The sequence below is a fragment of the Struthio camelus genome, chromosome 14 (genome assembly GCF_040807025.1).
Source record: "Struthio camelus isolate bStrCam1 chromosome 14, bStrCam1.hap1, whole genome shotgun sequence".
NCBI classification, from domain to species: Eukaryota; Metazoa; Chordata; class Aves; order Struthioniformes; family Struthionidae; genus Struthio; species Struthio camelus.
In genome coordinates, this window is record NC_090955.1 from 8,484,084 (window position 1) to 8,494,310 (window position 10,227).

A 10,227-nucleotide genomic window follows, 5' to 3' on the forward strand; every position below is an offset into this window, starting at 1 on the left:
TTAGAGGAAGATCTACTGCATTTGGTGGCAGGAAGAGAAAGTAAACTAAGAATTGCAGGACTCCTGTGAACAAGTCATTGCACTGCCAAAAGGGCACAGGGTGCTGACACCATCCATCACAGGCCTAGAGGTAGGTAAGCTATTCCTTAAATAAATGAGAAAGATTCACTAATTTCCAATAACAGTCTTTGGATGAAGTTGCAAGTAGATTTTTCTATTTTATCTACAGCAGGCACACCAACTTTAGCCTCCAGTTACTGTTTCTGGCTATGCAGTCAAGCTCCTACTGGATCTCCTGTTGAACATTATCTCTGAGACACACCAGGGCTGAGAGAATGGGGCCAGGCTGTTACCTTGTCAATACAGCCAAGTCATCCGGCATCATCCTGCAGTGAAAGGGCTACATACCAAAAGTATTTCAAAGCACCATGTCGTCATCAGTCCACAGTATGCTGCTTAGGCCTCTGTCCTAGGGCAGTTGCAGACCCCACCAATCCTGCATCACCCTCCCATATTGGCCTATACTTTTTGTTCTTACACACGCATAGTCTTGCCTGTCCATACACAGCCCTCATCTATTTTATTCTTTACAACAAGTCCAGGAGAAGACTGGGATCTCCAGGGAAAACGAGACAGTGTGAATTAGCTTGTCAGCAGCTTAACCAAAGATCAAGCCAAATCAAAGCTGCCAGCACAGCTAATTCCAGCTCTACTCACCCAGGCAGCTGGATACTTCAAGTGCAAGAAAAGAAAAGAAAAATGTCCCATGGGCCTCAGCACCAGGTCTTTGGCTGACATTAGAAACGCTCAGAGCAGAAGGTCTGCGTGTTGGGGGGAAAGGAGGCTTGGAGTAGTACAATCCAGAGGAGCCTTTTTATATGATGTCCCAGATTTAGAGAAGAAAGGTGCTAAGCTGCTGAGCTGTCCCCAGCTAACAGCCAGGATCCTCCAGGAAGCAAGAGGAACAGGAGTAGAAGAGAGGACTTTTATCTATCAGCAGTAATGATAAACGCAGTATCATTTATTTGCCAATCAGGACAGTCTCATAAGGCAACATCTTAGAGGGCCTTCTTCTTCTATTGACTACAATGGACAGTATCACATTTGCCCACTCGCTTGGTGAAGGGAGATATGACTATTATCTGTGTTTTACGTAAGAGCAACAAACACTGAAAGCGTCTCAAAATCAAATTTCAGTGAGAACGGGGACCAACCCAGGGTCAGACAGGTGGCTTCACTCTTGTGCAACGGGTCAGTGCCAGTGCCAGAGCCACTCATCCACTCAGTCCAAAGGTTTACCTGCAATTTCTCCCTGGCTGTGTGTCATTACCAGTTTGAAAGCAAATTTCGTTAGAGTGGGACATAAAAACTAGAGAGCAACTACTGTTTTTTAAGAAGTGATGAAGACCCTCGTCTTGTACAATATATCTGCTGGTGTTTATATGTCACTGTTGTTCCTTCAGGGATACAGGTTTGACGAGCTTGCACTATCCTTCGCTTGCATTTACAGTAAAAAGGGGTAAGGTCTGTGTTTACTGAGGAGCAATGGGGGTTGTCCTGCGCTGCCTGTTTCTAGAGCTGGAGCCGAGAAGCCTGTGTTCCCAGGACTCTGCCTGTAAGTGTGTGCAACTGACCGCTACAGCGTCCCTGTACTGGTGACCTCAGGTTCAGTCTAGCCAATGAGCCAACTAATAAGTTTTTGTTAACATAAGGAGAGGCAGAGGCAGCGGCAGTCAAAAGAAAAGACACCAGAAATCAAACCCGAGGAAAGGAATTAGGAGAAGAGAATTCATTAATTTCCTCTTTGCAATGGCGCTTGCTTTCCACTCACTTTTTTTAAGTGACATTTTACCTGCTATTAGTTTACTCTGAGTATCTTCAGCGCTGCCTTCCCTCCCCTGCAGCCAGTTCCCTCAAGAACAAAATTAAATTTAAGCTACTAAAGTTGGACCTTTCTGAAGCAAAAAGAATCTTTAAAAATGGATTTTTTTAAAGGTCATTTTGAACTTTATCTGAGCACCCATGGAGACGCAGGCCATTCAGCTAAATAATGCCATCTGACCACCTCCTGTCACCATTACTAGGATAAGAACATCATTTATGTGAGGAGAACAGAAGGTTTCCTTTTCTTTCCTTTTATTCCTCTTCTACTTTTTGGAGATTTTAATGTTGTTCATTTTTATGGCTGCTTCCACTTCCCATTTCCCTTGATAACCCATTGAACTTGCATTAAAATGGGACATCTCGCCTTTGATCCAAAACAGGACAAACTGAACTCCTTACTCTTTGCTCCCATGAGATCAAGCTCCATTTACCAAGGCTTTACCCACTCCTCACCCTCAGCACACCCTGCCATGATGAGCAATCCCTTGACAAGACAGGTCAGAACGGTCTATCTCCCTTCTCGAGTCTCTTTCCCTCATCCAGTAATCCAGCTTTACAAATTAAGTAAAATGGATACAGCCTATTCCATTGTGTATCTAGGCACATGCCTAACTTCAAACACAAGAACAGCCTAGTTGACCTCCTTGTGTGTTCATGCTTCACTCTGTGTGGGTGTAGTTTGTGAGATTAAAACCCTGTTCCAAAGGAAGCCCAGAGAAGCACAGTATTTATCCCAGCAGAGTTCCTATTCGCCAGAGAAACCTTCACCACTGGCCTGAAGCATCTAGAATTAATTATCTTAACATAACTCTTTCAGCAGCAAAGACTAGCATGGGACATGGCTTTGCATTGCAAGCCTCCAGCCTGAACAAATAGGCCTCATAAAACTGTGGATTCCATTTCCAGATGTGTCAGATCCACCTTCCTGCTGTCAGCCAAAGGTAAATAGGGTTGCACACAGCTTGCTGTGTGATGAGCTGTGCTGCAGAGCTCAGCGCTGTGAAAACAGTGCATGTTATTTACCATATCCAGCTTTTTCCAATCATGCCTTAAACAATGCCATATTTATTGAACAGACACCTAAAAAGAAAAGTGCCCTATGAGATGCTTTGTGTGAGTCAGGATTTTCCTCACACAAAATTTCAGCGCTCCACCTCTTCCTGTTATGGCATCTGTGTCCCAGTTCACAGCTGCCCGGTCTCCTTGAACCAGCTTCCCTTTAACAATGTTCAAATATTTAATTTGCCAAGTGCTGCGGGAATCCCAAAGGTTTGGAAGAACTATCTGTTATAAATGACAAAACATGACATTATTATAGGTAGCCTGCCTATTGATGTCATCTGTGTTCTACGCTGCCTCTTTAATGAGGCTGTCTTTCAGAACTTGTACATAATAGAAAAATAACCTGATGCTTGCACTTCCCTGATACTCTAAAAATTAGAAAAGCCAAATCCTTACAGCATAAAAAAGACTGCTTTCTAAATCCTAAACCCCTCACTTTCAGCGGAAGTGCTTTTAATATTCAGTTATTTAGTTCTACAAGCGTCAGAATGAGGCTACTCTCAGCCACCCAATATAATTCAGTAAATGTTCCCCTGAAACCTAACAACACACTGCCCCCTGCCGCATTTTTCTCTGACACATTAAAACAGGGAGAAAAAAACCTGCCGTGCTTTGCAGCCTCTCCTCTGGCTCAAATTGAGATAAGCAGATGGTTTGCTAGAACTTATCAATGACTCAGTAGCATCCAAGGTACCACAAAGAACACTTTAGCCAGAAAGAAGTCAAAATAACAAAATGGATTCCGTATGAGGAAGAGCAAAAGTAATTGAAAAATCAAGGAGCGAGTGCAGAAGTGCTAGCAGTTCCACGCCTCAGCCCACCTTTCCCTCCGCTCTAAGCAGAGCTTCAAAACCAATCATGTAAGTTAAATAACTAGTCACTATAGTGTCTCCTTGCTTTGTCCCTCTCACCGTTCTCATCCCCATCCACCACAGTCTCCTGTGACAAATCGTAAGAACGATGTGAACAAAACCAAGGACATGCAAGATTGGCAAGAACAAGGACCATGGTATCTGTGTAACAAGAGTACTGATGCCACGTAATCCGCATCAAATGGAGCTGGCTGCAAGCAGCACCAGCTCAAGAGAGAAAGGTAGCCTGGGAAGAAGCAATTTCCATTATTCTCCTCTTCATTTTGACTGCAGTGTTAAGTGTTGACATTCAAGGGGACAGGGATCTTTGTGGATTACTGTGAAAGAGAAGGACAAACACAAGCAGCCTTGGGAAACTCAGAGGCCAACAACAGCACTTGAGCAATTCTTACTTTGAGCTACTATCACTTTGGGTTCAGTTAATTAAAATCAATAAATGCATCTGCTTTGATTTGGATTTTAGGTCTTAACTGAACAGCACTAAGGTTTCACCAATGATAAAGTCAATAATTTAAAATTAGCTAGACATACTGTGAATATTGTCATGGAAATGTAAGGTACGTCTGCACAGAGGACTGCATAAGCATTAGGATTTTAAGACATCATTTTTAAACATAATTTGAGATAGTCCAAAAGGCTATGTTCAGATCTGGTCAAACACCAGCGTTTGGGAATATTTTGCTCTGATTACTGGGTTAATTTGCTAGAAAAGTGTGGACCACTTGCAAACTGAATTAGAATCAATCAGATCACTGTCCCTAAAGAGTTGAGTGTTAAGTCTTGCCACTGAAGCATGCAAATATCATCAGACTGGCTCTAAGACTGTGCTGTTAAGAAATGTTTAGTTCTTTGCATAGTTGGCTTGTATTTGAGACTGTCAGTCCATGTTTTCAAGTCACTTTTTGCAACAAAAGCTTAAAAAAAAAGCTTGAGCTTCTCTCCCCATCGCTGCTTTAAGCAAAACACAAATATTAAGAGTCATGTTATAAAATGTTGGGATTTGACAATAATCTGGGTTTGTGTTTGGGCCATGCTATTATCTAGCAGGGCCATGAAAACTATTCCAGTATAAATGTGGGTTTATTTGATCTTTCCCTGAAATCTGAGCTGCATCCATTTCTCAACTTTTAGAAGATGCAGGTTCTGTTACTTCTTGTCCTTTCCACAATACCTTCTCTTGTGCTTCCTCCATCTTCCTGGGTTCCAGCCAGGCCTGGAAGCACCAAATAACCACAAGAAAGATTACTCCTTGAGATCACCAGCCAGGAGAAGGAAGTATTAAGAGCCTTTTGGGCGGGCCTGTTTCTACTGAAGGAACCACCCTATCAGCAGATGCGAAACCTTGAATGGATTCACAAATTCAGCCAACAGCTTATCCTTGTCAGCATCAGCCACTAAGGATCAACTCACTGACCCGAAGCAAGAGAAAATCCTAAAATGATGGCTTCCTTTGACATCTGCCACTATTTTGATGAGCAAAGAGAACAACAACAACGTGCGTGAAGCAACGGGTACAAAGGGCAAAGCTCTTAACACCAAGGATTCACAGATGTCCAGCCTGCTCGTCCACAGAATGGGAGAAAGCAAAACTGAGAGGGTGACTACAAACAGGGTGGGAACCTGGATCCACAAAGAGATCTCTCTCTGATACAGTTACCCTGAGGGTAAAAAACTGGGAGAATCCCTGCTCTGCTCAGCACAGTATTTAATTACCTAAAGGAAAAACCATGTAAATAGTCTTTAAGAGACAGGCTTAATAATAAATCTATGACAAAAGGCAATGCAGAAATCTGTGCTTTTGAATTTATTATCTGACCTCCCTGCTGAGCATTCCTGTGCAGCTGCAGGATAAAATAAATTGGTCTAGCTACAGAAACTGTAGGAAACATCTGAATATTCCCTACTCTGAAATATTAACCTGTGATGCTTCTGACTGTCCCTCAACTGCAAGATAGCACAGTCAGAGTGGACAGATCAAGACACTAGGAATTTCACCAGAAGTGAGAAATGCAAGTGGGAATAGAGCTTGGGCTAGGACGCTTGCATTGCTAGTGCAATGGAGCTGTCTCAATAGAGGTCACTAAAATAAAAAAAGAAAAAATCATTAAAATACTCTCCTGGGAAATGTGCAGCATCCAACTACTCAAAGGAACTAGTTTTGCTTAGAAATACAGCCAAGTTCACACATTTCGAAAAGATTAAAGGCTTTTCTATCCTTTCTCTCTACATTTCTTTTCCTTTTTCTTTTAAGAAGCCCTTGTAAGAAATTTAGCATGGAAAGGTGACTTTGGTGCATGGCAGACGGACATCACACAGTTCCTTAAAGCAGACAAGTAAAGGGCTCATCCTGTAAAGCAGCTGAACACCAGCCCGTTCTGTTACCTCTAGAAAAGCTCCTCGCTTTCAGCACATAGCACATTTAAACCATGGAGGCCACTATTCTGCAGGTAAAAATATGCAGGTTTAGATCCAGACTGAATCTCTCTGACTGCATTAGAGCTTCACGTGGGCAAAGGGAGACCCTGATCTGCACAGTTCCTTGGAGCCTGACAGCATTATTGCTTTCCCTCTCACTGCAGCTGCCTGAGGAAGAAGACCTGGCATTCCCTATACTACTGTTTACTGTAAAATGTATATACAACATCATAAATCAACCTTGTGTCCTACACCTATGGGAGGAGATGTTCTCTAAGCCAAAATGCTGGCAGTCTAACCACGACGCATTTAGAAAGCCTCATGCTCACCTCAACGCTGTATAATAATGCTATTAATCAAAATTAGTCATTATTCAAGGGACACTAATCATATACCTTAGACTGAAAGTGTGATGGCTAAGATTAGAAGAGACACATTCAGCAGACTCTTAGGGACAAATTTTGAAAGACAAGACCACCAGCATCATGTCTACAGAAAAGCTGATATACAGCCATCTCTCATTTGCCTGCACAAATTAGCAGATGGTTTGCAAAACTAGACTTAAAGAACTCTCTCTATTACAACTTCACAAGCATGAGTTTTGCATGGGAAAAATACCTGTGCACTTCATTAACAACTGCAGGTCCCAACTCTTCATATTTCTTTTTAACTGCCTTGTTTCTGACGCCCTTTAAAAGAGAGCAAAACAGCGTCTCACTACTTATTCAAGACTTTGAAGAAAAATAATTCCTGGTAGGTCTTGAGCTCCCCCCATTGACTTCTTAACAGCAGTCAACATCCAGATCACATTTCAAAGCTCTGCCACTGTCCAGACAAGCTTTTTTGGGTGGGATGTTGAATTTTTACAACCATGAAGATGTGATTGCCCTCTGCTGTGTGCACACTCACTGTATTTTTAGCACTACCACTGCTAAAAGAAGTTACTGCCATGCCCCACCCTCTCTGGAGAGTGCCGCTTCTCAGCTGAAGAGTTTATTTTCCTCTTTCTTCAGGGAAGGAGGAACAAACAACCTTTTTTCCATAAGCTGTTCCCTCTTCCTCCCCAGGCAAAGTCTCTTATGATCTGAAAGACATTCCAACCTCAGACTTGGAGCACAGGGTTATTACATGCATCCTGTTGTTGGAGTTGATGGTCATTTTCTTAATGCTGCCAAAATCTGTGAACATGCCAGAAGGCTTTTGACATCATTTGCCATGAACACTAATCCATACATTCTGAGATGCAAGCAATTTTCACGACACTCAAATGACTGGCTATCAAATTAGGTTTCTGACAGCCTCTAGCACGGCTCAGTCTCTCCATCATTAGTGCCGACAAAAGGTGGACCCACGGTCATGGCTAAGGACTTCAGCTGTCTGCTGGCATATGACTGATTTCCATGGTAACTTAAGGTCAGCCAGTTATCTCTTCTGAAGAAAGCACCAATCTCTTTTTTCTTTCAACTCATGAAATGCTGGAAGCCACATTTTAGGGCTTTTGTCACCTTCCTGCAAGCCAAGGTGACCCACGATTTCTATTTTAGACAAAAGGATGGCTAAAGTTTTTCACACTCCAGTGTTTAAGAGAGTTCCCTGGTTCTTCTCCACCAGCCACTTGCCCCTTCCTTCAACTCTCTTCTTGCAAACCACTTCACTTAGAATTGCTCCCAACATCTGTTGTTTATATCACTTTGTCCTTTGGAGCTTTTTAGGGCAGAGATTGTCTTCTCCATGTTTGTCAGAATGGATTATGAGTTTATGCCTTTAAATACAGGATCAGCTCTTTCAGATGCACAAAACCCTCTAGTTCTGTGCAAGAGCTGAGGAACTGAAGTCTATTCTGTTCTATTCTATTCTGTTCTGTCCTGTCCTGTCCTTTCCCGTCCTGTCCTGTCCTTAAATCTCCCTTACCAGTGTTCAACCTCAATGCCTTCCTATGGCACATTATGCTACATGATTAATACCTATTTTCCATGGTTTGTCTTTTATTAATCCTCAGACTAAGGTGAGTAATGCATAGGAGAGGAGTGTCTTGGTGGGACTAGTTGTTTTTATCCTGTTTGTTTACATTAGGGAAAACAGACTAAGGCCTTTCATGTGGAAGGTGGGGAAGTCTACTGTCATCCTCTATGCTCGCTCTATAGCTGCAGACTGGCCTTCCAGAAAGCTGCTGTTCAAACAAGCTTAAGCCTTACTGAATAAAGCTTTATCCCGCCAGTGAGCAGAATGGTTGTCCAAAGTCTGCATCCCAGAGGGATGTACAAGTATCCACTCCCAACAAACCTAAAGAATACAATCTTGAGAGCTGAATTTGACTTGATATTCTGGGAAGAAACAAAACAGAAGACAGGTGCAGGGCCCATATTGTTAACAGTTATCAGAGCTACCACAAGACCTTGAGGTATATGGGGAAGGACACTAATGTGGTGGTCCCTTCTTCTCTACAACTAAGCAAAATCTTCTTTCCCCAAAGTCCTTTCCCGTTCTCTAAACAAGGAAAAGAAATTGCCAGAAGGGCAAGGCCATACCTGCCTGTTGGCTCCTCCATTCCGACTTTGAGGAAAACAAGCTCAGAACAAAGCCATATCCAGTACGCCACAACGCTGCCATTACAGTACACCCAGATGTCCCATTTATGTCCCAAGGTGACATTGCCCCTGATAACCATCCTTGCTCCTTAAATATTTATTCCATTCTGTGACCTTTCTGGAGTTGATGGATCCCAAGTACAAGATAAAAAACCACGAGCCTTTAGACAGCACCACAAACTGTTGAGCTTGTGATATTAAATATTGTAAGAATAATAAGGGTAGCAATGTTTCTCAGCAGGTTAAATGAGTCTGAGAAGGAGAGAAAAATTAGCCAAAGATAGGAACCAAATAAGTAGTTTTGGTTGAACTCTGAACAAATATTTATGGTGGATGACCCTGACTCCTGTATGTTATGTTAAAACTCGGCAGCTGCAGGATTGCATCTGCTCCCTTACATGCTGATATTGAAATGGAGGCCACAAAACTTGAAGACAGATTTGTTTTTCTCTGTGGGGAGGATAAAAATACTCTTAGTCTAGAACTCTTTCATTGTCAACATTAAGATAAATGTAGTACATGATTTTTCAAGCTCACTGGACAGTGAACACCAGGAATGTATGTGATCAAAAAGGAATTAAGCAAGTTGATTCAGTTGCCTCCCATCAGGCCCATTTTCATCACTGGCAGCATTACTGTTTGATACGTGATTATTTTTAGCATTAGTAAATAGCAGCAGGCCTGATCTGTGGCAAGGCGTGGGATGGAGCACCGGACTTTATTACATGCTAGGTTACAACTTTTCTGTCAAGCCTCAGTAAATCCCTTTGTCTCTGTGCCTTAGTTTCCCCACCTTTAGAAAATGGCTCCTATCACTCGGAGGCTTCCACAGTTTGGTATAGTAAGTGAAGTTTCTAGATGCTAAAGCAGGGGAACCCCTTATGACTGTTTACAGAAAGCTGTTGTTGTAATTGGTAAGCACTGGCTCATTCTGCAGGGAGATGGGCAGTTTCTTGGGACCTTGGCACAATACCATTCTTCAAAACCCCACCGAAGCAGGGGAATAACCAGACAGCATTCTTCCTGCTCTGTGCCCTGATTTAGGTTCTTTGCGCTGTTCAGGCCAGAACAAAGTCCCCATCAGTTTTCAGGCCTGAGAATTACTATGATTCTTGGGAAGAGAATAAATCTAATCAGAGATCTGTAACCAAAAATAATCAGCACTGGATGCTTCAGCATCTCCTTCCTTAACATAGTATAATCTAAAAAGGGGAATTTCTTTCTATAATCTCAGTTGATTTGTTTTGAAACTTTATTACAGAGGAAAACTCCACCTACGCCCCCAGCCCGGTGCCCCCTTTTTGTCTCCTCGGTGTCTACCGAACCTCGGCAGCAGGTGAAGGCAGACGGGGCAAATCTGCTTTCGCCCTATAGATGGCAGCTTCCCTCACAGATTTTACCCAAAT